Genomic DNA, 26,581 nt, shown 5'->3' with positions numbered 1-26,581 from the left:
AGAAACACCTCTGAAATAGGTTTCGAGCCGTGACGTGACGTTACGAACATCTTTTGGCAACGATCTCATTCGCACAAGTCAAGGTTCACATCCCTACACTTTCGACGTCCTGTTTTAGCAGAACTTGCGCTGTGGCAGTTTTCTCCGTGGAACGTATCAATAACAGTCCTAAGAATCGGCAGAAATGTCTGCTCCTATCGTCTTATTTTTCACATTAGAAAACATGATGATGCATTACAGTTATCGCACGCAAATTTACACGGATCGTTCTGCGAACTTTGAATCGTCAGCCATATAGGCATATGGGTACTGTGTACTGGATTGATCATACAACAAAAGCTACCCCATAGGACAAAGCCTGCTACAACTGAGCTGATAGTCGTCCGAACAGCACTTCAACATGGCTATGATCAGCCTGCATAAAAGTGGGCAATTTTCACAAGATCGTGCTTATCTCTTCGTATCATCGAAGGGAACTCAAATCAGCGCAGTAAACTACTCTTAAATTAACGCCATGCACACGCTAGCGGCGTACGCGTACGGCGTACGTACAAGATCATGCTGCAGTGGTTACCTGTACACTGTGGCGTTATAATAAGCACGAAGACGGACGCCAATGCCAATAAGGCACACTTCATGCAATCCACTACACAGATTCCACTTTTCTGTGAGGCCATCAGAGCTTTTGTCTCCCACATATGATAGCGAATGCCTGTTGCTTTTTGCACTGACCCCGATCTTCAGTACGCCCTTCTTTATCGCATTGACTCACAGTGTACCTCTTCCGTCAAGCGGGGACTAGGCTTGCAAGTTGAGGGCATCAATCATTGTTTGGGACTTCGTGTGGCCAACCGTTTCTATTTCTCTTCAATATCAGGAAACTCAGTTCACCGCTGTGCACCGACAACTACAAGCTACCTGGTGGGCTATACCCCCGCGTGGTTAGCAGCGAAGACTTTACTTGGTATACGTGGACAAACACGAGCTAGTGATTTTTAGGGCCCTGGGACAGAAGTGGGGACGAAGTCCGAGCCACGAACGCTCTGCTGTTATACTTACGCAATTTAGGTTTTATAGATTGTTTGACCTTTTGTTAGTAATCTGGGCTCCATTTGTTAATATATTTCTAGCTTTTCTAAAAATGTTTATCTCATTCTTCCTTTCTGCCTTTTTCCCCTACTGCAGTCATATCCTCTTCATGTCATTTCAAATGCCTCATCTCAAGCAGCAAGCCCTGCATAGAGCAGCTCTGGCTGACATCTTCAGCTTGCACTAACTCTTTCTCTTTCTCACTCTCTGTGCGTAAATTGTGTATGAGTGATAATGTTCCCATAGTAACTTCTGGAATTATGTACTGGCCGTCACGGTGACGCATATACAGTAACAGCGAATGTGTTTAGAGCCGACTGTGCAAACTTTGCTTTTGCCATGCTTATCAATACAAAGACCAAGTAACATGTCGAGAGAAAGAGAGGTTCTTACATCGTCCTAATGAGGTTCCATAAGTAATGCCTCACTCACTCATGTAGCCGGGACAATGTACAACAGGAGGTAGGAGAGGCTTTTTGTCCGGTGGTCACGTGCGCAGTTAGTGTCATACCCAATATTATCTCGATGCATGAGCGGCGTATACACTTATATACGTGCGCACACTCAACGTCCAAATTTAGTTGGTAAAGAATCTTGGCTGGATGCTCCAAATGGTAAGCGTATAGTCACTGTAGGACGTATATATATATATATATATATATTGAGAGAGAGAGAGAGAGAATCGATAAAGGAAAGGCAGGAAGGTTAACCAGGCAGATAGGCTATCGTGCATGGAGAAGGGGGAAAGAGGGTTGAAAGACGAGAAGGAGGAGAGACGTACGCACACAAGCGTTCATCGCGCAATTGGTCACAGGCGGTCATACTGTCTGGCGCATTCCAAAAAACGCAGCAGCGCCTTTGCAGCCTTGCACATGGCAGACGCACGAGGCCACGGGCCCAAAATATCCTATGTAAAGAGCCTGTCATCTGAGTGCCCCAAAGCTCTCTGAAGGGCACTCCCCTCATATTAGTAGTAGGTGGGGCAACCACGTAAGAGATGTTTGGTGGTTTCCTCAACACCACATGTGCTGAAATTGGAACTGTCCGCCATTGCAATTAGGAAGGAGTATGCGTATGTAAAAAAAAAGAACTCCTATTCGCAGACGGCAGAGTAATGTTTCTTCCCACCGCTTAACAACCGGTAAAAGTTGCAATTTCATATGTGGGTCCATGGTAAATGGGTGCCGATTTGCAAACTCCGGTGTATTCCACTTTCTCTGAGTTATAACTCGGGCAAGGCCGCTGAGGTGCGGGGCTACATCCGTTTTTGACAATGCTATCGACGTTCTTTCCCCTTCTCCATGTGCCTCACGGGCGGCTTTGTCGGCAATTGCATTGCCAGTGATGCGCTTCATCAACCGCAACAACTGCCATCACCAGGGATCATGCCATTAGTACGTATGTCGCCACAGACACCCTTAGAAATCACCTTCGGCACCTTTCCCGACTAGTCTCAACGCCTTGCTTCTCACTCAGAAAGCAGACCAGATATAACTTTTTCGGGTATTGCAGAAAGTACAGAAGCTAAGAAATGTAAATTGCATCATCATCAGCCTATTTTATGCCTACTGCAGGACGAAGGCCTCTCCCTGCGATCTCCAATTACCCCTCTCCTGCGCCAAGCAATTCCAACTAGCCCCTGCAAATTGCTTAATTTCATCCACCGACCTAGTCTTCTGCTGTCCTCGACTGCGCTTCCCGTTTCTGTGGCCCATTCTGTAACCCTAATAGTCCCCCTGTTATCATCCTACGCATATTACATAACCTGGCCAGCTGCATTTCTTTCTTTTAATGTCAATAAGAATATCGGATATCCCTTTTTGCTCTCTCATCCACACCGCTCTCTTCCTGCCTCTTAACGTTACGCCTAACATTCTTCGTTCCAACGCTCTTTTCGCGGTCCTTAACTTATTTTTTCGAATTTCTTTTCAGTCTCCAAGTGTCTGCCCAATATGTCAGCACCAGTAGAATGCATTGATTGTGTACATTTACTTTTAATAATAGTGGTAAGCTTCCAGTCAGGAAGATTCAGCCAATGTCTGCCGAATGCGCACCAAACCATTTTTATTCTGTAAGTTTCCATCTGATGATCAGAGTCCTCTGCCAGTAATTGACCTAGGTGAACGTACTCCTTCACAGACTATAGAGGCTGACTGGCGATCCTGAACTCTTGTTCCTTTGCCCTGCTATTGATCATTTTCTTTGTCTTCTGCATGTTAAACTTTAACCCCACTCTTGTACTCTCTCTGTTAAGGTCCTCAATCATTTGTTGTAACTCGTCCCCAGTGTTGCTGAACTAGACAATGTCATTAGCAAACCAAAGGTTGCTGAGATATTCGCCGTTGATCCTTACTCCTAAGCCTTCCCAGTTTAATAGTTTGACTACTTGTTCCAAGAACGCAGTGAATAGCATTGGAGAGATTGTGTCTCCTTGTTTGACCCCTTTGTTTAAAGGTACCTGCCTACTTTTCTTGTGGAGAATTAAGGTAGCTGTGCAATCTCTGTAGATACTTTGCAAGATATTTATGCAAGTGTCCTGTACTCCTTGATTACGTAGTGCCTTTATGACTTCTGGTATCTCTACTGAATCAAATGTCTTTTTGTAATCTATGAAAGCCATATAGAGAGGCTGATTGTACTCTGCAGATTTCTCGATTACCTGATTGATGATATCGATGTGATCCATTGTAGAGTATCCCTTCCTGAAACCAGCCTGTTCCCCTGGTTGACTGAAGCCCAGTGTTGCCCTTATTCTATTGGAGATTATCTTGGTGAATATTTTGTATAATACTTGAAGTAAGCTAACGGGCCCATAATTTTTCAATTCTTTAGCGTCTCCCTTTTTGTAGATTATTATAATGTTGGCATTCTTCCGGTTCTCTGGGAGCCTTGAAGTCGATAGACAGTTGCTATAAAGGGCCACCAGTTCTTCAAGCATTCGGTCTCCTCCATCTTTGATTAAATCGACTGGTATTTCATCGTCTCCTGCCGCTTTTCCCCGTTTCATGTCTTGCAAGGCCCTCCTAATTCATAGCTAGTTACAGAAGGAGCCTCTGTCACCTGTTCATTACTGCTTCGAATGGAGGTATCGTGGCTACCTTGGGTACTGTACAGGTCAGTATAGAATTCTTCTGCTGCTTTTACTGTATCCTTGAGATTGCTGATGATATTGCCGTGTTTATCTTTTAATGCATACATCTTAGTTTGCCCTATGCCAAGTTTCCTTCTCACTGATTTCATGCTGCGTCCATATTTTACTGCGTCCTCGGTCTTTCTCACGTTATAATTTCGAATATTCCTTATATTTTCCACGTTCATCAATGAGGCAATAAAATCAGTTAATGCATTCTTGGAAGCAATACATTGCCTTATGTACCCTGATGCACCCTGATGTCCTGTAGTAGTATTGTGATATAATAAGTCAAAATGTGCTCTGTAATTTTATTGTTAATGTGTTTCTAATCAGCAGTGCTACTTCATTTTCTTTTTTCTTCTTTTTAGTGCATTGTTCAATCGCACTAATGCACTTCTCTGTTTATGTATGTTACATCCACTCCTGCAATAGCCCGTCATGGGCTGACAGTATCAATAAATAAAAAAATATGATCTAGTGAAGAACCGGCATCGTGAATTCAAATGTCGTCGGACTTCGGGGAGAGGACTCCAATTGAAGGGCGACCTCGCTCGGCTATGGAACAACGCACTACCCCGCAAGCGGAGACCGCCATTCTGGAAAACTGCCGTATAACCATTTGTAACTTAACCAAAATGTCAAAATTAGCGTGGAGTCTGTGGGAAAATTCTTCAAGACCATCTTCATATGCGTAAGGTATCCGCTCTCTGGCTTCTTCAGCTGCTCGTACCTTTAGAGAAGTTGGAACGAGTGGAATACTCCCAGGCTCTTTTGACGATGTGCCATGAAAACCAGGAGGACTTTTTCAACAGATTTATCACGCAGGATGAAAGTTGGGTCCATCACTGTGATCCGGAGACTACAGTCCAATCGATGCAATGGAAGCTTCCGGCTCACCTACTCCAAAGAAGGCACGTACCCAACCCTCGGTCGACAAGGTCATGCTCACAGTCTTTTGGGACCAGCACGTTATAGTCTTGATGGCTTTCCTGAGAAAGGGTACCACGGTTACTGGGTTATGCTTCACTGCAGCGGAAATTGTTGGAGGCCACCAAAACCAAGAGACGTGCCATGATCACCAAAGTTTTGCAAGACAGTCAACAACTCACATGTTGCCCATATCGAAGCACGCAGTTACAGGTTTGAAATTCTACCCCGTCCCATTTATTCACCCGACCTCGCATCGTCGGACTTCCTCCTCTCTCAGTCAATGAAGTCACGTTTGAACGGCGAGCATTTTTCAGGTGATAAGGCTCTGATTTCCCAAGTCACAATGGAGATTTGAAGCAACCTGTCGACTTCTGCAAGCAATGTATTTAAAGTTGCATAAAAGATTCTGCAGATTTTGCAGGTACCTGGCTATCCAGCATTGTTTGGGGTTCCCAAAAACGGTACCAGGTGGAACAACGCGTTCCTACAAATTGCGCAGTTGTGTGTGACGACAGCGGCCTGGCGACAACCACGTTGTAGACGATCGTATGACAGCAATGGTATGATTTCTACGCCGGTCATTCGACGTGAGCCTACGACATGGCGATTATTGGGCTCTGCATAGGTAGCGGACGAACGTAAGCGAGAGAAACAAGGATTGTGATGTCCTCAGCGACTACGTGGTGTAAAATCGTATGTATGCGATCGTACATACGTATGGCGATTTCATGCGGTATATGGTAAAACGACGATGGCATTTGTGCTTCCGCAAACAAACATTAAAACTAGATTAACTTAGGCGAGCCTGAAGTCTATACAACGTTGCGCAGTTCGTACATAAGGTAAGCTACTACGAGGAGATTACTGGGCAACTTCGGCCGGTCCAGGCGATAGTGCAATCAACACGGCGCCTCTTAGCGCGGGCTGAGGCAAGGAAAGAACACGACAAAGTGGCGCGCGGGGCAGCCTAGGCCTGCTTATGGGACCTCCCCCTTTAGCAGACTCCCTGGACAAAATTTATATATATATATATATATATATATATATATAGTTTTGTCCAGGGAGTCTGCTAAAAGGGGAGGTCCCATAAGCCTAGACTGCCCCACGCGCCACTTTGTCGTGTTACACAGACAGACAGACAGACAGACAGACAGACAGACAGACAGACAGACAGACAGATAGATAGATAGATAGATAGATAGATAGATAGATAGATAGATAGATAGATAGATAGATAGATAGATAGATAGATAGATAGATAGATAGATAGATAGATAGATAGATAGATAGATAGATAGATAGATAGACAGGTAGACAGGTAGACAGACAGACAGACAGACAGACAGACAGATAGATAGATAGATAGATAGATAGATAGATAGATAGATAGATAGATAGATAGATAGATAGATAGATAGATAGATAGATAGATAGATAGATAGATAGATAGATAGATAGATAGATAGATAGATAGATAGATAGATAGATAGATAACAGACGCCTGAAAATGGTAATGTAGAGCACTAAAAACCAGAAACGCTATTAGATCTCCTCGCGTTTTCTTTTGATACGCAGCGAAGATAAAGGTTCAGGTAGATACTAAGTGCAGTACCTGGAGGAGACGGTATCTTTCTCTTTCTGGTGGCGCTGCTACCAAGACAGTTAGTGACATGAAACGTTCAAGTGTCTCAAAAAGCGCCAGTGATATTTGAAAGTTCAGCAATACGCACGAGATTGTAGCATTCTTTTACATTATGGCAGCATTTGTGGTCGATGGGAAACAAAGAGTAAACGTTACAACAACCTTACCGCTAGAACTGTTCGTAAGAGCGGGCGCCAGCCAATCGGGATTGAGGCCAGGTTATTAGCACAGGTGGCGAGACCAATCGCAAGGCGCACTTACAAACGCTTTGTGAATTTGGCTTCTGATACAAATTTAGATCCGACTTTCTTTTCAGTCCGCCGCATCAATTACGGGTCTCAACGCCCCCCTCTCCAAAGGAAGAAATAGAAGGAGAAGAAAAAGTGTAAAACGAACGTGTGAGCACGCAAATGCGCCAAATCTACGGTGTGCTCGGCGCCAGGTCCTTTTTTTTTTTTTCTGTTGAACGACCGCGCGGCTTCTCGAAGTGTCACTCCGGCGGCATTCACGCACACATGACGCATAACGAAACGGCCCGGCGTCACCGCGCCAGCGAAGTTCGCCCAAGTGACGTCTCGGCATTTGACGGGAGAGGGAGGAAAACCTTGAGCCTTGATTAGACTTTCAACGAGCACGAGCCCTGCCCTCGCTGGTGCAACACGCCGGCTACAGAGTCTCACATCTGCCCCATCAAGCGGTGCGCAAATGGTGCCCCTCACTTTCTTCGCTGAGTGTGACGTCTTGTTTGGCTCCCAGTTGACGCGGCTGCAAACGAGCAACCATTCTTTGCTGCGTAAGCAAGTTTGTGACCCCTGATGGGGAGGCGATCCGCACTGCAAGGTTCCTATCAATATTCATTTGCTATATTGTGAAATAAGTACGAACTCCAAAAAGTACAACGCTTCTATCCGTTGAAAATCAAAAGGAAATGGCTGCCGATTGTAGGCGCAGCCCTTATACACGTGACAAATGTCCACACCTGATTTTATGTAGAAAGATGAGAGATGGAGATATAGAATGCTTAATGGAAACTTAAGCTGTAAGCCCTGCTATATGCAGAGCTTGCTACTTCAGATGAGGTGTTTGAATTTATAATAAGAATAACCTCCTGCTGTACACTGTCCCGGCTACATGAGCCAGTGAGGCATTACTTATGGAACCTCTTTCGGACGATGTACGGAACCCCTCTTTCTCGCAAAATATTACTTGATCTTTGTATTGATAACCATTGCAAAAGCATAGTTTGTGCACTCGGCTCTAAACACATTCACTGTTACTGTATATGCTTCACAGTGACGGCCAGTATATTATTCCAGAAATTACTATGGGAATATTATCACTCATACACAATTTATACAGAGTGAGTGAGAAAGAGAAAGAGTTAGTGCAAGCTGAATATGTCAGCCATAGCTGCTCTATGCAGGGCTTGCTGCTTGAGATGAGGTATTTGAAATGACATGAAGAGGATATGACTGCAGTGAGGGAAGAAGGCAAAACGGAAGGATGAGATAAACTTTTTTTAGAAAATCTATAAATATATTAACAAATGGAACCCAGATGACTCAGAAAAGGTCAAACAATATCTATAAAACCTGAATTGCGTAAGTATAACAGCAGGGCGTTTGTGACTGGGACTTCGTGCCTACTTTTGTCCCAGGGCCCTAAAGATCCCTATACCGTGTTTGTTCATGTATACCAGCTAAAGTCTTCGCTGCTAACCACACGGTGGTATAGCAGCGGCAGTGACAGAGCACGTGCTCAGCCTCACCAGGTAGCTTGAAGTTGTTGGTGCACAGCGGGGAACTGAATTTCCTGATATTAAAGTAAAAAAAAAAGACGGTGTTGGCCACACGAAGTCCCAAACAATGAATGTGATGCCCTCATCATGCAAGCCTAGTCTCCGCAGGAGGCAATGCGGGTCGATGCGATAAAGAGGGGCGTACCAATACTTGTTGCTGGGCTAGTTGGTTCATATTATTCCTCAAGGTAAGGACGCAACCAAGGGCGGGAAAAAGCGTCAGGACAGGAAAGAGCGCCACTTTTAACTAGTTTATTGAAAGCAGACGGGGTCACATTTATAGGAGAAGGTGGCCATATGCGCATGTATGTTCGCGCACGATACCCAAGTTTGCATCGTTATCCAATCATACAGTGCAGAAACTGCACTTCGGAAACACCTTGCTTCCCGTATGATATATACAGCTCTTTTATAGCTTATAACGTCGTCTGTGAAATCCTTGACAAATGTTGTTCTCAGTTGTATGAACAGCCTGCGAACAAAAAACGCCAGTTAGGGCTTATCGCAGTATAGAGAGTTGCAACTAGCGACAAGAGATGCAGGACCCCACAAAACACATCAATATAGGTACAGGGCGCCGCACTACATACGGTAAACAACATTTAGCGGTGGTTATCATTCCTTATCTGTGAAATCCATGGCCCACATTCGCAAAGATTTTGTTATGCTGGCAAGGCCACTTCTCCAAGTAGCGAGTGATATGTTTGATAACAGGCTGATCGCCGCAGCGATGGACAATATAGAATGGTATTTATGCAAGAGAGACTTAAATGAACACCGGCCCAGCGGCCGAATTCAAAGTGTTTTGTTCGTAAGTGTTGTTTACTATTAACTGACTGCTTTCGCTCATATGTCCAAAAGTTCAACTTGGTGGCTCGCAGGAACCACGTCAAGTGTTAGTGCTTTAAGTAAGAGCGTATAGGCCCAGTACATTGCTAGTATGCTTCTGCCACACCAGGGCCCGTATTCACTTAAGCCCTAACGCCAAAAGAGGTTCTTAAGAGCAAATGTCAGCCAATCCTGATGCTGCACCTGTTATTACTGGAGGTAACTGGCCAATGGCGAAGAGCAAGCACTTACAAACAAAACGTCTTGTGAATGGGGCCTCTGATGCACAACGTATATATCAAACTGTCTATAGCTCAAACTACATGTTTGATTGTTGGTGGTTTCGGGTGGATCGAGCCGCCACCTGAGGCAACCGCAACCAAAACTGCCGGACCATTCTTTTTAAGAAAGTTTACTTTCTTCATCTTGATTGTTGCAGACTGAGCGTGTTCCCCTTGCTCTTGTAGCGTTTTAAGTGGCTCAATGGGGATTTTTACAGCGAAGCTGTTTATGCGGACCCTGTGCCGTCGTTGTCGGACTTCGCTAAAAAGGGGCCACGGAGAGGAAGAGCTCAACAGGGGGAAAGGGTTTGGAGTGACCTCTTTCCCCCTGTGAGAATACTATCTTATACGCAAATCGTATACGGTTGTCACACGGTGCATTTTCGGTCATCGAGCCAGATCGACATCGAATTTTTCGACGACTGATTCCACCCTGCCGCGAAAGAAACAAATGTTATGCTGGCCGTTTGCAGCTAACGAACAGTGCCCAGCGATCGAAACGCGATACCAGGAGCACGTGGCTGCGGGCACTTCTTGCGCCAGCAAGAAATTCCGGCAGCGACGTCAATCGTTAAACCAATCCAAGCTATCGTCAAAACGATTACAGTGCCGCATCTCCAGTGGTAGCCCTTGCGCCTAATATACAGAGCTTTGGATTAGTGGTTCTGCATATTCTATCCCAGCTACAACTATGGAAAGACCACGATTAGTGCGTACTCCTGAGGAAGAATCTGCCTACCACAAAAGGCAAAATGAGTTGAAAGAATGGTTAAACAAAACATTTACAATATAGACTGCTTGCGAAGTTCGACCTGCATGGTGTAACACTCGGTGTAACTAACACAATTTCGTTGTTCGATCATCTTCACGGACTGGAAGGGGCGGTGATTTTTTTGGCTTACCAAGTCACTTCTGATGGAAATAGTACCTTTTTTGTATTGTAGCAGGGTTATATAATAATAAAGGTGAAATCACTCTTCAGTGTCTCTCTAACAGTGCGAGACAAGATACAAACGACTTGAGAAGAAAAAGTAAAGAGCGGTTGTCCTGGGCTGATGTATCAAAAGACACAAGGAGGCAACATTTTCCGTAGTCAGAGAGAGAGATAGCAACGAGAGGAAAGGCAGGGAGGTCAACCAGACGAGTGTCCGGTTTGCTACCCTACACTGGGGGAAGGGAAAGGGGGAACAAAAAGACGAAAGCGGGATAGAGGGAACACTGTCTGTGCACGCAGCAAAGTGCTTGGAAATCAGTCAAGTCAAAGCAAGTGCTCCGTCGACACGTTAGGCTGCCGTCAATTTTGGTGGTTCATAGCTGGTGATGCACGTTGAAGTTACCAGAGACGACAAAGGATCCGGTGGGCGTCAGCAGTACGCTGCAGTGCGTGGCAGTACATTTTTAAGCTAAACCCAAGTCGTTCTGTCTTCAGTGCGAATATAATGTTGCGGGTGACCCATGATGCTTACTGAAGAGTTGCAAGTACTGAATCGAGAACATCCAGCACTTGCATTGCACTTCGCGCTGACGGAGTGTGCAGGTTATTTAGGAGTATTCGAAGGGTATTCATCAGAGACCGGAGCATCATAACGACTTGCCGGTCTTCTTCGGGCAATTTGTCAGGAACTCGGGCTGTTCGCTCTACAGCCGTGCGCAGCTGTATGACTTGACTAGGCTCCGGTTGTGGCATCAGCTGCGGCATCGCCTCCGGTTGTGGCATCGGCTGCGGTATCGCCTCCGGCTGTGGCATCTCCTCCGGCTGTGGCATCGGTCGTACCACCGACTGTGGCATCGGCTGTGGCATCAGCTGTCGTTTCGGTTGTGACTTCCACTGTTGCTCTGGCTTTGGCTGTTGCTTTAGTAGTGAGGACCAAGTTGTATTGTTTTCCGCCATGACCTTGTCCGATTTAGATTGAGTTGCCTCACGCCTAGGGGGCAGAGGAGGAGGTGATGTCGGATGGGGCGTACTCTTTATAGAGGTATCAGCGTTCTTCGAAGTCCGGCGGCGTCGGGAGCGTCGCTTTCTAACTGCCGCAACAGCTTCCCGACGAGACGAATGGTCTCTCGCCATCTGTTTCAAGATCGCCTTTTCCTTCTTCATTTTGGGGCAGTCCTTCGATGAAGCATCATGGGACCCAAGGCAATTGGTGCATTTGAGAACCGTGGCTGCACAAGAGTTTGCAGCGTGTGGCTCGCTGCAGCGTGAGCAAACTCTTGTGTTCTCGCACACGGCACTCACGTGTCCAAGCCTCATACAATTGCGGCATTGCAGTGGCCTTGGGATGAATGGTCGCACAGGGTGTCTAAAGTGGCCCACCTTGACGTGCGAAGGGAGAGTCTCGCCCTTGAATATAATTTTCACACAGCGGGATGTGCCGAGGCGACACACATGTGTTATGGCGACGCCATCAACGGCAGGCTTCACTAGGATCGGCAAGTCGGCGCTGGAGATGGAAACGTCCACGTCGTAGATGACACCAGTAGTTGAACCACTGTTCTGGGGGATGTACGAGCGGAGCTTAACGCCACCTAGTTCTGTAACTGTAGTCAAATTTCTCAGCGCAGTCTCATGTGTGACGTCGATAGCCAACACATTTTTTCGTGTGTTGACTCTAACGTCTGCTATCTGGTTTGGCCCCATCGCTTCAAGTTGCACCGATACGGACTGTCTGTTGAGTCGCCTCAGGTTGTCGGTAGCCAGTTCCGGTACAAATAGAATCGTACTGACTGTGGTATTCCGAGTTGGTCCCACCATTGGCGTGCTCGAAGGCATGGATGCCCTGGCGGTGTGTCTTCGTTTCGCCTTGCGGCTCCGCACAAGCTCGAAGGCGTCATCGGAGAAGTCCTCACTGCTGAGCGAGTAGACGCTGGTGTCATCGCCGTCGGTGTCGCTCTGGAGGCCGGTCCGCTTCCTAGACGCAGCCGCCGCTGAAGTCGCCATTCCCGGCAGAGGCAGGGGGACGTCAACTTGCATCCGCGCCACGAACCATGCCGGCTCTCCAAAGATGTACGCAGAAATAAGGAAAAAACAGCTGAGCTACAAAAAAGCGTTCTGGCTCGCAGACACTTCGTCTTCGTCTCCTCCCTGTAGTCAGGGGAAGACAAAGGCGTACGTAGGCACATGCATATGAAGTGGCGTGCGCCCAACATATCTGGTGCGTCTGCATGCACCATCGTATGGCTGTTACAGGCCGGTATGTTACAGGTATGGAAGTGACGGGCAGTATAAATGGACCTCGGTTGTCCTGGCTAGACCGGCCGTGTTGGCTAAGTGGTTCGGTCGTGGAAGCCGCGTTTCGACGTGGCGAAATGCAAAAACGCTCGATTACATAGATTTAGGTGCATGTTATAAAGAAGCTCAGGTGGTAAAAATTATTCCGGAGTCCCCCACTACGGCGTCCCTTCACAACCCGCGCGTTGCTTCGGGAACTTGATATGATTCGTCCTGGTTACGAGTTTCTCGTAATTTTCTATTTTGTATAGAGCTAATATGTCACCACGCGTACTCATTTGCGGCATTGATTAGTCTCATTTATTCCTTAATTGATTCAGTTGGACAGTTTTCAGGACATTTTCCTCGTTTAAAGCAAACAAGAAGGTGCACTGGTTCGAAAAAGAAAAAGAGAACCAAGACGATGCTTAAAGGGAAGCTGAAAGCTTTTCCAGAAAATATGAGTGAAGAGCAGCACGTCGTGGTTTTCAACCCTCTGAATTCGAATATCGCATCGAAATTGAGCGAAAGAAAGCGCAAACATATTTTATTTCGACGAAAAGTGCAGCAGCAGACACGCCCAGCTCGCGCGCCTCGTTTTCGCCTGTGATTGGTCGGGCGCCTCGTGACGTCAACAATGGCGTTCGTCCGGACCGACTGCTGCCGCTACACACGAAGCACGGTTCAAGGTAGTTTGGTGGTGTTTTGCTGAGACGGTCATGGAAAATTTCGAGAGCTTGCGTTTCTCTAAGGAGTTCGGCGTTAAGTCCAAACTCCACGAGAGCGATTTTGCGCGCGACGGTGACGGGCGACGGCTTCGAGCGATAAAACGGGCCGTCGCTTGAACAGATCGCTCGGTGTTGTCGCTCGATCGCTCGTTTCTAGAAATCTAGAACTCGTCGCTCGTCGCCCAGAAATGCTATGAGCGACTAGCCAATAGTGCGAAGCCGAAACTGGATGTACATAACTCAAATACTACTGTTTGTCGCACGGAACGAGCAAACTATTGAATTTTACACGTGCAAAAGTAAGAACCTAGTGCAAGACCTTCAGAAATATTTTATGTTCCTTCTTCAGTAATATACATCAACTTAAATTGATAAAGCATGCGTCACGCTAGTTTCGGCGCGTATATTGCTGCCCTCATACCGGGAAGTCGTCGCTCAAAGCCGTCGCTCCCGTGGAGTTCGGCTTACAGGCGACGAGTGAACGCGACAGACATCGCCTCGCTTGTCGCGCTGTCGCTGTCGCGTGCAAGATCACTTGTAAGGGGTTTATACTTTACTCCCTACATGTACGAGCCGAGTGCGAAGGGCCGGCCTCTCCAAGAAGCAAGAAATGCTGGTGCAAGCACTGCTTTCCACGTGAACGAAGGCGAAGTGTTAGCATCTCCTTGTGTTGGAAATGTTCTTTGGCGAGTATGTTTTTTGCTAAGCTGCATTCAGCGTTCCAGTGAGTACGTTTCCGGGCAAACAACTGTAGTGTTATGTTCCTGCATGCCTCCTCGTAGAACGTAAGCGGTGATGCGATCTTCGGCATTTGTGCGCTGCCCCAAAGCTGTCGGCAATCTACACAGACGGTTTAAACGCGGGAAAAACGTACCGGCTGTTGTAGCACGTGTAGTATAGAACCTTCATCAGCACGCCATCCACACGCTACTCGTAACCGGCGAATTCCGTCAGCTACGTGAGATGGTCGGTTTCTCTATGTGTGCGAGAGAAGGGGGAGCGCAGCGTCCTGGCGTGAGCAGGCTTTCCGACACATGCAAACTTTACGCTTGCACTGCGTTATGGTAGCTGTATGCAGGCTGTTTCACAACACACGTGCGAATAGAAAATTCGCGGCGCTTGGCGATGAAACCTGCGTCAAGGGTGGGAGATAAACATGCACCTTCCGTTCAGCGTGCCAATTTTTTTTTTTTTTTTAGGAGAACCCAAAGCACGCATTATTGACAAACTCCGGTAGTAATCGTCACGGAAGTGGTTAGAGCACAACACTGTTGTTCTTGAGCGCTTGAAGTTGTTTCGCTTCACAGCAGCCTCCCACTTAGCTGAAAGCTTCTTGCCTTGCAGGAACTAATGGAACATCAAAACATCGTCACGGCCGCTGGTGTTCGTGCAAGCGTAGGCTGCACAGAACGCCGGCATGATCGGTCTACAAGTTCAATTGATGCTGCGCACGTCAACTACCACTCCTATACACACACAAACAAAGGAATGTAAGGTCGAGCGAAGCAGATTAGGACGGCACGCACGCAGAAATAAGCCCGGTCAGGCACGGTCGCAGAGACTGCGAAGGAGCGGAACACCAGTGTTGACGTCACTACGCCGCCGTTTCCGGTCTTCGCTCGCATCGTCAGCGTCAGCAGCAGCGCGCGGCGCTCGACGGGGGGCGAAGCTACAGCGCAATTTTAACCGACGATTGCGTCGCTCCTAAGTGAAAAATCCCCACCAAAATTTTACCCACATGATTTTTAAGGTTCCCGCATCCGTATATGAGCGTTTTATTGAATTCGGCAGACTCTTCAGCTTCCCTTTAATTTGTGCGCCCTTCGCAGCTGTTCTGGTGATATTTGCACGTGTCGAATAGCGAAGGCATACTCATTGCTCTTTAGCCAAACGTTGGCGTCGTGCTAATTTTCAAAAACACGCCACTTCTGCGGTTATATAATATAAGGATTCCTTTTTCTCTATTCCTTCACCATTCGTGGTCGGACGATCCCGGTGATAATGTGTGCTGCTCCAACCACTGTGCCGAAAATGAATTGCTTTTGAATAGAATCGTTAAATTATCGAGGCCTTCACTTTGTTGTGTCTACTCTGTTCCGGTCGTAATTCAACATTTTTATCCAGGCTGCTCGAAATAATCGTTAGATACGCTCATTGGCCACTTCTGGCCTTTGCGCCGCATACTATCTTACTGCTGCAATGATGTATGTTTTTTCCCTCTTATTTCTCATCCTGGTTAATTATGCACAACCAATACGCGATTGTTCAACTTTGTCTTGATCGTGGTTGCACATACGCACGTATACCATATGGGCCTACACTAGCCTCGGTTATGGACCCAACAGTTGTTTGTTTATGTTCATGTACAATTTTATGATGAAATAAATAATGTCTAATGTCTAATGTCTAAAACTCCAATCATCATCATCATAATCGCTAGCTATTTCCACATCGCATGCCATTTCTGTTTCCTCATTGTCAGTCAACCGTGAAAAAGCGAACAAGATGAGTTGCAAGCAAGGATGGCGAATCGGGTCAGTTGGAACTCATCCATGCTAGCAGCGCACGGCCAAACGAAGACACAAAAAAAGGAGGGGTAAAACGGGACAAGCGCCGAGTCCTGACTTTTCCCTCTTTTTCTTTGTGTTTGTTTTGCCACGCGCTGCAATCATGGATGAGTTGTAAAAGCACAAGCACACCACGGGGCACGCTTTTTAGTGGTCGCGCTGCTCCCCACGCCGCAAAGTGCTAGTCTGCGTCGGAGTTAAGTAGATTTACCCATATCTGTTTAATTTGTATAATAAGGCATTGCATATTAATGTAACGAATGGCATATTGCGCCATTTTTTTTGCTTTATTACTTGGTTACTTGGCTCAATCAATGCGCAATAAGCACTCGCAGCTTCACTGCGAATAAGTATGTATAGGAGCAAAATCAAACTGCTCAAAAATTATTTCGTGTTGTAAAGCCGAAGTGAAATACATTTCCCTAACACAGGGAGCTTTACTTTATTATAGAAACAGTTCACTTTTTCATTTCTTTACCTATATCAGAAGATCTGTAGCGGCTTAGAATGAAGAGCACGATGCCGCAAAGTTTGGCGCTCCCTATATAACAGTGACGTAAGACGATTTTAACGTAATTCGATTACCTCGTGTATTCTTAAAATCAAAAGGGTTCGTGAATATTCAAAACTTGCTAATAACAAATACAATGCCGCCCTATTCAATTCCGTATTCGAATCGAATAGTCCCTCTTCGTAAACAACAATATTCCTCAAATAGTGTTTTAATATTTCAGGCCACGGCGACCGCATTTCAGCGGGTGCGAAAGTCAAAAACGGTCGTGTAACTAGATATAGGTACACGTTTAGGAAACAAAGGAGGTAAAAATTAATTCGAAACCTCCCCTTGGGCGTTCCTCATAACCCACTGTGGAATGCTGGGACTCAACGCCACATTTTTTTTTAGTCACCAGGTGCGTGCGATTAAGAATAAAATGGGAGCAAAAGTGCGATAAATGAATAGTAGGCATAAAACACGAGAAGGTACGTAATGTAGCACGCTATAATGTCACTCAGGGAGCAAGGCAGTTCCGGCTAAACCGCTTTCACATGCACAAACCAATGAGTTCTGAGTGTGTTGTGAATTACCCGCTTATTTGCTCCTAATGTTCCATGTGTGCTTTTAGTAAACAAGTCTTCATAACGTGCAATTTAATGACAGAGACTTGCTAAGGGAGCAACATTACCGCCGAAGGGAGCAACATTATCGGACACACACACACACACACACACACACACACACACACACACACACACACACACACACACACACACACACACACACACACACACACACACACACACACACACACACACGCGCGCGCGCGCGCGTGCGCACACGCACACACACACGCACACACGCACGCGCACGCACGCACGCACGCACACACACACACACACACACACACACACACACGCGCGCGCGCACACACACACACACACACACACTACGCCTTGTCACCTTGTCGCAACACAAAATTGTGATCACAGAGTTGTGATCAGGTTGGCTGCACAAAGGTGTGCATTCACACAGGCAGTTGCCACACATCACGCGACCGACCACCAATGATGACGAAGAATCCACAGCCGCAGAGGCGTCTTGCAAACCGACACACCGAAGCATGTAGTTTTCAACTAAAATATGCCGCTTGCACATTGGGAACTTCTTTCGCACCGAACGAATTTGTGTCTTAATGGTCACACACAAACTGAGACGTTTCTACTTGCGACTGACTCACGTATCTAGGGAAGGCAGCAAATTTAAGTATGCTGTCTCGCACATGTTTGACTCTCTTTGCTCTTCAATTGTTATTTGTAGGTATGTATTTTGAGGATAGTGTTGTAGCTGCCTTGAAATGTACCACAGCAGTGCCGGCTCCGGCAATTCTGTTACCCTGCCGAAGAAAATGCAGTAGTGGTAGCACGCTGATTCGTTCAGCAGTTCAACGGCACGAGTTGCAGAATCAAAACAATCATCTGTGAGCGACTGATTGAAAACAGTCGCTTACCAACCATTTGCGACGACCACTTTGTAGGTGGAGAGGCCTTCGCAACTTGCCTATGTAAATATGCGCCTTAAAGGGAGGTGCTCCTGGGAGATCCATTTTCTTTAATAATGCAGCTAACTGAATAGATGTTATGCAAAGTATAAAGTTTACTCTCCGCCTTTTGTATGCGTTTTTATTTTCTCAATATCTTTGAATATTTCCGTGCAAGTTGGAATAGAAGGGTCTCTTGTGCAATGTTTGGACTTCAGACCAGGCCTAGCAGAGTGTCATAATATAACCTACATTGCTTCTTATAGAAAAGTCGCTGCGAATCAAGTCAAAATGTTTTCTCTTATCTCTATTATTATGAATAATTTAATTGGCACTGTCAATATTGAGGACATTGATGACTGCCTTCCTTAAATTCTTATGACCACAATTTCAGAAAATTACTAACCTAGGTACTTGTATGCTACAAATCCTTGTGCATGCGCCCACAAAATTTAGCTCCTATTGAGTCACATTAAGTACAAGTATTTTTTGTGCAAAAGCAGTGAAAACAGAGTGCAGCATTGGAAAAAAAGAGACAGGCGAAGTTGAAGGTTTCTAAACATGCTAATTACCCGGCGTTGTTGCTTAGTGGCTTTGGTGTTGCGCTGCTAAGCACGAGGTCGCGGAATCAAATCCCGGGCACGGCGGCCGCATTTCGATGGGGCCTAAATGCAGAGACACGCTTGTACTTAGATTTTATGTGCACGTTAAAGAACCCCAGATGGTCAAAATTAATCCGCAGTCCCCCACTACGGCGTGCCTCATAATCAGATCGGGGTTTTGGCATGTACAACCCCATAATTTAATTTTTAACATGCTAATTACAATTACAAATGATCAATTTGCATGGTATTTAGTCAGAATGCAGACCAGCCTTTTCAGAATAAGTGTCCAAGTTGAAAATTCTCCTGCGGCCCTCAGAACCCTTCCGTGCTTACTCCTCAAGCCGGGCTTTCTTTGCAGGACGGCAATGACGAGAGTTGGTTTCAGCTGTCTGCATTCCAGACATTCTTTCGGTTCTTCTCTCTTCTATGTGGTTACATAGACCGATCAACTCCCGAGCTGGAAGGGCGCCCAACACCTGCATAACATCTTCAAAGCCTTTGTGACCTATGTTGAACTACAGTATGAGGGTAAAGGTGTCTCCACAACAATTCCATAAGTAATTCTTGTTTTGGGGCACAGCCAGTAACGACATCTTGATGCTGAGTGACTGACGTTTGTGCAACTGGCGTTGCTGTTAAGTGCCTGGCTTGCTGACGTTTTGAGTTTCGCCCTGAATACAGCGAGACAACGGCTTTTCACTTGTCAAACTCTCATATGTACACAAAGCATAGCCCTTGCAACTAAACAATAGGTAGGTTTGGAGAATGAGCCGCTGCCGACTCAGCAAGGGCTAGTGCTAGCTTGTTGTTACACCAGGAAGGCTCACCATCTGGGCAAACCTTGTGGCTGTGAGCTTCATTACTCCAGCATGAATTAAAAAAATGAAGCTCCTAGAGCTACGGTGCCTCGATTAGAATAATTTTTCGCACTCTCAAGCTTAGATAAACGACTTGACTTTAGACAGATGAAAATATATTGTTTAAGTGTACTTTTCCTATCACAGTCTAAAAAAAACGGAGTTTTTAAAGGAAAAGTGAGTTTTCCACCCGTCGCATCCTCGCTTTACTTCACCCTGCTTGATTATTGATTATTCAAAAATGGAATGGCCAATAGCCCAATTTGTGAATTCTGCGGGTGCAGCAAAACAATCGTGCACCTTCTTTGCAAACTCGTTTCAACCCGCAAAGAGCAGCAGCTCTCAGCCACACTATAGACGCGCGCTTCTGTAAAGGCGCTGTTGCGATATTTAAGAGACACCGGACAGCGTGACAAGCTGTGAATGTGCACTGTGCGACGTTGAATGTATTAGTGGGACGTTGACACTGTATAAGACTTTGTGGTGCCTTCGCAGACTGTGTCACGGCGCCCACAGAGACAGTTCTGTATTTTACTGCGATAGCAATTATATGAACACTCCAGGCGAATTTCCGCCGTTGACGTCGACGTCGGCGTGATGTTACGTATAAAGCGGGGAGATATGTGTGCACTTGAAAAGGTGGGGGCAGATAAGCGCGATTCCCCTTCCACTCCAGCCCCGGCTGCCCATCGTGGGGCTGAGCGCAACCGTACGTGCTCTATCTTGGAGGCAACGCAATACAGCTGATGGTTTCGTATGCTCTCTGTTCTTGAGTGCCTTCTTCGCGTTGAAGCAAGAGGCACCACGAAGGGTGATTCGCTCGCCGCTGTTGCTGCCCTTCATTACGCCAGCGTTCTGACAGCCAGTGTCTGCAGTCATCGCGTGAAATGTGTTCATGTTTGCCTGTTCGCACCTGACACCATGCTTCTTAATTTAGTTAGTAAGCGAATGTCTACATTATGTCTCATACAGCAAATAAATCTAGAAACCTTGCTTCGTATAACTGTGTAACAATTTGCTATCGTAATCAGTGATTCACCTTTCGATCGATAGTGCGACTTTCTTCTTCTTTTTCTACTTTTTTCTCTCATCTTTCGCACCCCATTCCTCAGTACAGGGTAGCCAACTGGAGATATCGTCTGATTAACCTCCCTGTCTTTCCTTTGTTTTTATTTCTCTCTCTCTCTCTTGATGAAAAAATAACTGAACAAGTATTAATAAGTTCGAGGTTGAAGAGAATGCGGAAACGGTAAATACTGTCCAAGCATGTGATGTAACTTGAGACCTTTTCGACACACTCAGCCTATTACCGGCAACGCCAGGCTCTCGAAGTGTTCACGAACTAGTTAAAAAACAGCGTCCGTCAACGTACAGGCTGTTTCGCGAAGACTCTTCAGGTCTTGTCTCCTCCCTGCAGGTGGTTCCAAGAATGGAGATGAACCACAGCTGCGGCGGGACGGCCACTGCCGAGAGTCCATGAAGCGCAGGGCCCTCTATGCGATCGGGGCCTTCCTCGTGGCCCTGTGTGTGGCCGGCATCTTCTGCATCATCCTCACCGACATCACCGTCGGCCTTTTCATCATCGGCACAGCGCTTACCGTGGCCCTCCTGTTCGGCATCGTGTGGATGGGCCGCGCCTGCTACGGCGGAATGCCGCGTCGGCCGTCGCTCAGTGCCTCGACGGACGAGCATTGCCAGCCGCCGGGAGACTCCCTGATGGCCATCGACATCCCGCCCTATCCGGCGCCATCGGAGAAGGCCATCAGAGAGGCGCACAGCGACCGGGCCGACTCAAGGGCCGTGCTCTACAAAAGCAAAGACGGGGCCGTAGTCATAACGAAAAGGCCACCAGTTCTCAGCGACTCGGACAATGATTACAGCGGCGTTTATCTTTAGGGGGCCGTAGAGCTGCTACTGAAAGCGTGGCATTCGCCCAGAATATCCGCCGCGACAAAGAATTAAGCCTGTCGACTACGTTCGTTTACTTTTCCTCGGGTTTAATGCTTGCGTTCCAAAATACCCTGCCGGTCATATGACAGGAAGTTGAAGCGCCGCTGCTGTTTCTATCCCGTGTACCCCTTGTTTTTTTTCGTGCAGCTGCTTCGTGGCCTGCCGATAACACACGGTCGTCACCTCGACTGCGTCCGCCGCATCTGTTGCGGGCAGAGAACTGCACATGTGCGCCGGCCTGGCGTGACCTGTTGGCTCGCGTCTGCCTCACTTGTCACCTTGCCGCAGCGCTAGATCTCCAGGGATACGCAACAACAGTTCCAGAGCGACAGGCGCGAAGCTGTTGCTACATTCCACGTCCCTGAGCGGGATGGCAGAGCAAAACACGGGGCCGACCGAGATGCGCTTGCCAGGCAGCTGAGAGAGGCCAGCGCGCGACACCATGGTCTCTTCAGTCATGCCGAGCGTCGGCGTGGTCCCGGTGGAAGTGAGGCGGATAGACAATGCGACGCAGCAGCCGACCACGAGAGACGAGCGGCGCCAGGAAGGTCGAGCGTCTCATACGGCTTCGGCGGCACTCTGCTTCTCTGTGGTGGCCCTGGTGTTCGTGGCGGGCATGGCTCTGCTCGCTTCGGGCCTCCACTGGTGGGGCCTGTGCCTGGTGGGAGCCGCGCTACTGCTGCTCGTATCACTGTGCTTGCTGCCAGTAGGCCGCGGGCAGCGGCCGCTCGACCACCACGGCTCGCTGCAGGGCCGGCGCGTGGCGTTCGTCGGCGAGCCCATGCCAGTGTCGACGTGCGCTCACCTGCGGACGATCAGCGGCAACGTAGTGCCTTACCTTCTGGAGGAAACGACGCTGGCGGACGTGAGCCGCATGTACCCGCCGCCGTTCCCGCCGCCCCCGTACCAAGCCAAAGCGACCGACGCCCGCAAGCAGTGAAGAACGAGCCGAGACGGTGGTGGGAGGCCAGTGCGTGCGCCAGGTCCGTAGGAAGAGTCTTCTTTAACGTCTGAAATCTCTTCCGTGTAGAAAAATTAATATATTCGCCTCTCAGCTCTCATTTCTTGGTTCATGCCATAGGGGTAGGAACAGTGGACAACGGTTTGTTGCCTTGTATTATATTCTCCAACTGTCTTGAGTCTTTATTAGACTTGCATTGAGGGTCTGCGGGTATCATGTATAACGCTCGTGCCACATATTCGCAATAGAGAAAGACTCGAGCAATTATACCAACGATCGTTAATATAATTGCTCTTTCTTTCATTCCTCATGGAAAGCTTTTCTTGTGACGTTCTGCTGTTGAGTGTTAAGTGCCTTTGATGTTTTGCTGTCTCACTTTTTCTGTTATTTTGACGTGCCTGGGATTATATTAAAGTGGAATGGTGCTGTTAGAGTGTTAGCTAGTCACGTGCGTCCGCTATGCTCCATATAAAAGAACGGCGTACGCCAGGCTACGCACGTTGAAAGAATTAAGAAATGCTGGCGCTTGACTCAATGGAAACGAGAGAAAACGCAGTGTAGGCCACTGATTTTTGATGAAAAACCCACTAGGTTCCCATGGAGTCCCTGTACAGATAGTTTCGGACCGGTATTAGCAAAAGACGTTTTGCGTACGTAAGTGCATGGCTCCTGTGATTGGCCATCGCCGAGGCGATCTACTCTTTCTCATACTGATAACTATTATGAGTGGTGGCCGCCGGACTGCCCATCAAAAAGTAAACGCTCTTGCGTAAGAGGCGTGCTGCGTAAACAGGCCCGGAGCATGTTGCCAGGCCCACTATATGTTTTCTATCGGCATTGCCTGTGTCTGAAAAGTCAAAGTGCTTGTTGGATGCAAGTAATAATAATAATAATAATAATAATAATAATAATAATAATATAAAGAGTCTGGGGCCAGATGAGTCGTTTTAGTTCCCGACGATTACTCGCGAAGAACACAGAAATGCTACTTGGACGCAATGTCAAGAATTATCTGTATAACGTTTTCCATCATGAAATTAGTCACGATTCTTGTGACAATGTGTCTGCTGTCATGGTATAAAGCAGCCAAATCACATTTGTTTGGTTGCGTAAGTTTGGATGCACTTTGTTAAATGTACATACATCGTACTCCTGGTTCGTATATGGTATGTATGTAGTCCATATGCAACGTTGTTTGACCTCAATCGCACGCAGCAGCGCGAAGATGCAACAGAATTGACGGGCTACAATAAAGAAACTGTCAATTCTGTCACTGCCTATGTGTTCTTGCGTGCCGTGTCGATTTGTAATCCAAAAGCTATACGCATGCGTAGCCTTGTCTGTGCAAATCATTCTGTGTAGCTTTGTTGTACGAATAACAGCTTTATATTCCTGCCAAGAGAACCACGGTAAGTTTTCGTGAGTGTCTTACTACATCGTACGAAGGGCAACCAAACACTTATTTCATTATGGCAGCAAACGTACATTCTTAAACACGCAAAGGACGCGACGAGGAAGTAAACACACGACAGCGCCGACCTTAAGCCAATGCTTATTGCGTCGTTCGCGCTAAACATATATATGCTCGCAGGGAAAGTGTTTCATGGTGTCATTGCAAGCTATTTGCCATCGCTTGCCATGGCTCACCCGCACACGTGGGCACCCATCTATGAATTCAACCTCTTCAACGAACTGATTGAAGGTGGGCTTACACGATCTGTTCCTTTCTTTGCGATCATGTAGGCTTCGTAGATTTCCATTGTCCGCTGCAATGCGTACTTTCGTCAAACGTTCCTATCGCTCAAGCCCGGAAGGCAACCATATTCTTTGCAATGAATGGCGAGGTTGCCACCAGTCTCAGATTTTAAATAGTTATCATGCTCCCGTAGCCTGTCGTTGACGCAGCGCCCGGTTTGTCCAATGTAAGGGCGCCTGCACGACAAACGGATGTCGTAGATGATCCCTGCAGTGCAGGTGGCGTACACTTTTCGGAGTTTCTTTATGCGGTATGGGGCTTTCGGGTGTTACGCGCCTGGCCGCTCAAGGCACTTTGCGTGTGTATTTGCGGGCTTCTTTCACGCTCACTTTTATGCAGCACGCATTGAGCAACAGAAAGCTGTATTGGGAGTTTTTCATGTCGCTCTACAATTTTCTCACTGACATTCTTACTCTAATTATAATATTTGAGAAGTTGATTAATTAATTAAGGCTAATTATCTAATTAGGTGGCATGAAAAAATATAGTTTGAGTATCTCCAAGCCACCGCAAACAACATCATCTACAACATCATCTTTGTTCTGTCCAGCTAAGTGGCATTTCCATATTTTTAAACTCTGGCTAAAGTTAGCAGGGACACCCTGGATAAACTAAATATAGGAAGCTTATCACCATACTTTTTGTGGTAAACTTCTACTCCTGAAAGCGCTATCTTGCTGAAATTGGCCGTCACAGCTGCATCAATGACTTAGTTAATCGACAAGAGGATCTCATCACCGGATTTCACCTACGTGGACGCGTCGTCAACACTACTGCGGTTAGTACTATACGGTACAATAAGATCGAATTTGACGAGAAACTCTTTCTCCAGATAAGTGGAACTCAATGGGCATGAAGATGGCTCCTAATTGTGCGAATATGTTTATCGCATCACTTGAGGAACCCTTTCTTCCGGCCAGATCTTTGAAGCCGCTGATCTAAAAAAGCTTCTTAGGCGACATATTTTTTTATTTGGCACCACGGCGAAAAAGGTCTCCTTAGATTCCTAGCAGAATTTAATTCAGCTCATCCACCAATTTCTTTCACACACAGTTACTCTAAATCAGCGGTAAACTTTCTTACTGTCACTGCACAAATTAAAGATTATCGCATATGCACAACTTTATATGAAAAGCCAACAGATCGCCACCAATACCTTCATTCAAAAGTAGCCATAGTTCTGCGGGTTTCGGAATACTGCGGAGTTCTGCGGAGTTCTGCGGAGTTCTGCGGAAACGTTGCGGGTTTCCGCAGAACTATTACGTCAAACTCTTGCCTTTGTTCCGAGTTGTCGATAAATTCGACTTCGCACTGCCATTTGCTAGCCGCCTGGTTAGCTCAAATGGTAGAGCGGCTGCCCCGAAAAGGCGGTGGTCCCGGGTTCGAGTCCCGGACCAGGACGAACATTTCTTCAACTGCGAAGCTTTTCTTTCGAGGAACCCGTATGGGTTTCCTTTGTAGCAATTGCTACGACTGGGTGGATGCCTCATTTTCCCTTTATTATAATAGTTTTTGTACGAAAACAACTTGAGGGCAACGTAAGCGATAGGTTTGATGGTTAAAAATGAGGCCTATTCAGTAATGAAAACGTATCGTGACCTCCTCGGTGGAGATCCATATATATTTAGCAAGGTTCGTACTGTAACTCAATCACTGCATATGCAAACCGAATACGTGGATGATGCTCAAAGGGCTCTTCACAAGGTCTGGCCATTTTGAGCTGACAAGCGCAGAGCATACATTGCGCGATAACGATCGTGTTTGTAAAGTAGTATATCGCTATATACGCGCCGCGGAAAGCCTGAAATTTCAAACCGAAGGCCGTTTTCCCTTCTACTCGCGGCCGCCAGGACTTCGGGGTGAGGCCTCTGTCAATTGCCTAGGCCGGCAGAGTTCTGACTGGTGTGGTTTAAGTTTGTTGCCAGCTTTGCGGGTCAATGTTGCCAGACTGTCTGTCAAATTTGACGGGGAAAGACACCGTCAAATGTAGCGAATGCAACGACGCCGTTTCCGAAGCGCACAGAGTTACTAGATCACATGGGCGCGGGCTCCCAGCTCCTGACAGTACCGGAAAGTTGCTGCATAACCCGCGCGCTTTCGAACCGCTTGCTTGTTGTGGGCCCTGTTCTCCGACGGTACCAAGCGCTTTCTTTCGCTGCACACGCTGTGGCTGGTCGGCGCGGGACGAGGCTTTCGCTGGATCTGAAACTGA

The 26,581-nt window shown here is 47.0% G+C and overlaps 1 protein-coding gene and 1 non-coding gene across 3 annotated transcripts in view; both read left to right on the top strand.

The window, feature by feature from the left end:
• The window catches only part of LOC126545779 (uncharacterized), a 153,288-nt gene that overhangs the window by 93,211 nt on the left and 33,496 nt on the right, over positions 1–26,581 (top strand). Inside the window, exon 4 of one of the 2 annotated variants that reach the window (XM_050193773.2) lies at positions 21,120–21,692. The exons of the other annotated variant lie outside the window; for it this stretch is intronic. The gene's annotated coding sequence lies outside the window, so the exon portion shown is untranslated. Of the gene's footprint in view, positions 1–21,119; positions 21,693–26,581 lie in introns of those variants that run through there. 2 annotated transcript variants of the gene reach the window in all.
• TRNAF-GAA (transfer RNA phenylalanine (anticodon GAA)) lies at positions 25,697–25,771 on the top strand. The gene has a single exon. It is a non-coding gene; the product is annotated as a tRNA-Phe (tRNA).

Source organism: Dermacentor andersoni, chromosome 1, assembly GCF_023375885.2.
Source record: "Dermacentor andersoni chromosome 1, qqDerAnde1_hic_scaffold, whole genome shotgun sequence".
In the NCBI taxonomy this organism is placed as follows: Eukaryota; Metazoa; Arthropoda; class Arachnida; order Ixodida; family Ixodidae; genus Dermacentor; species Dermacentor andersoni.
This window is presented reverse-complemented; position numbering and strand designations above follow the sequence as displayed.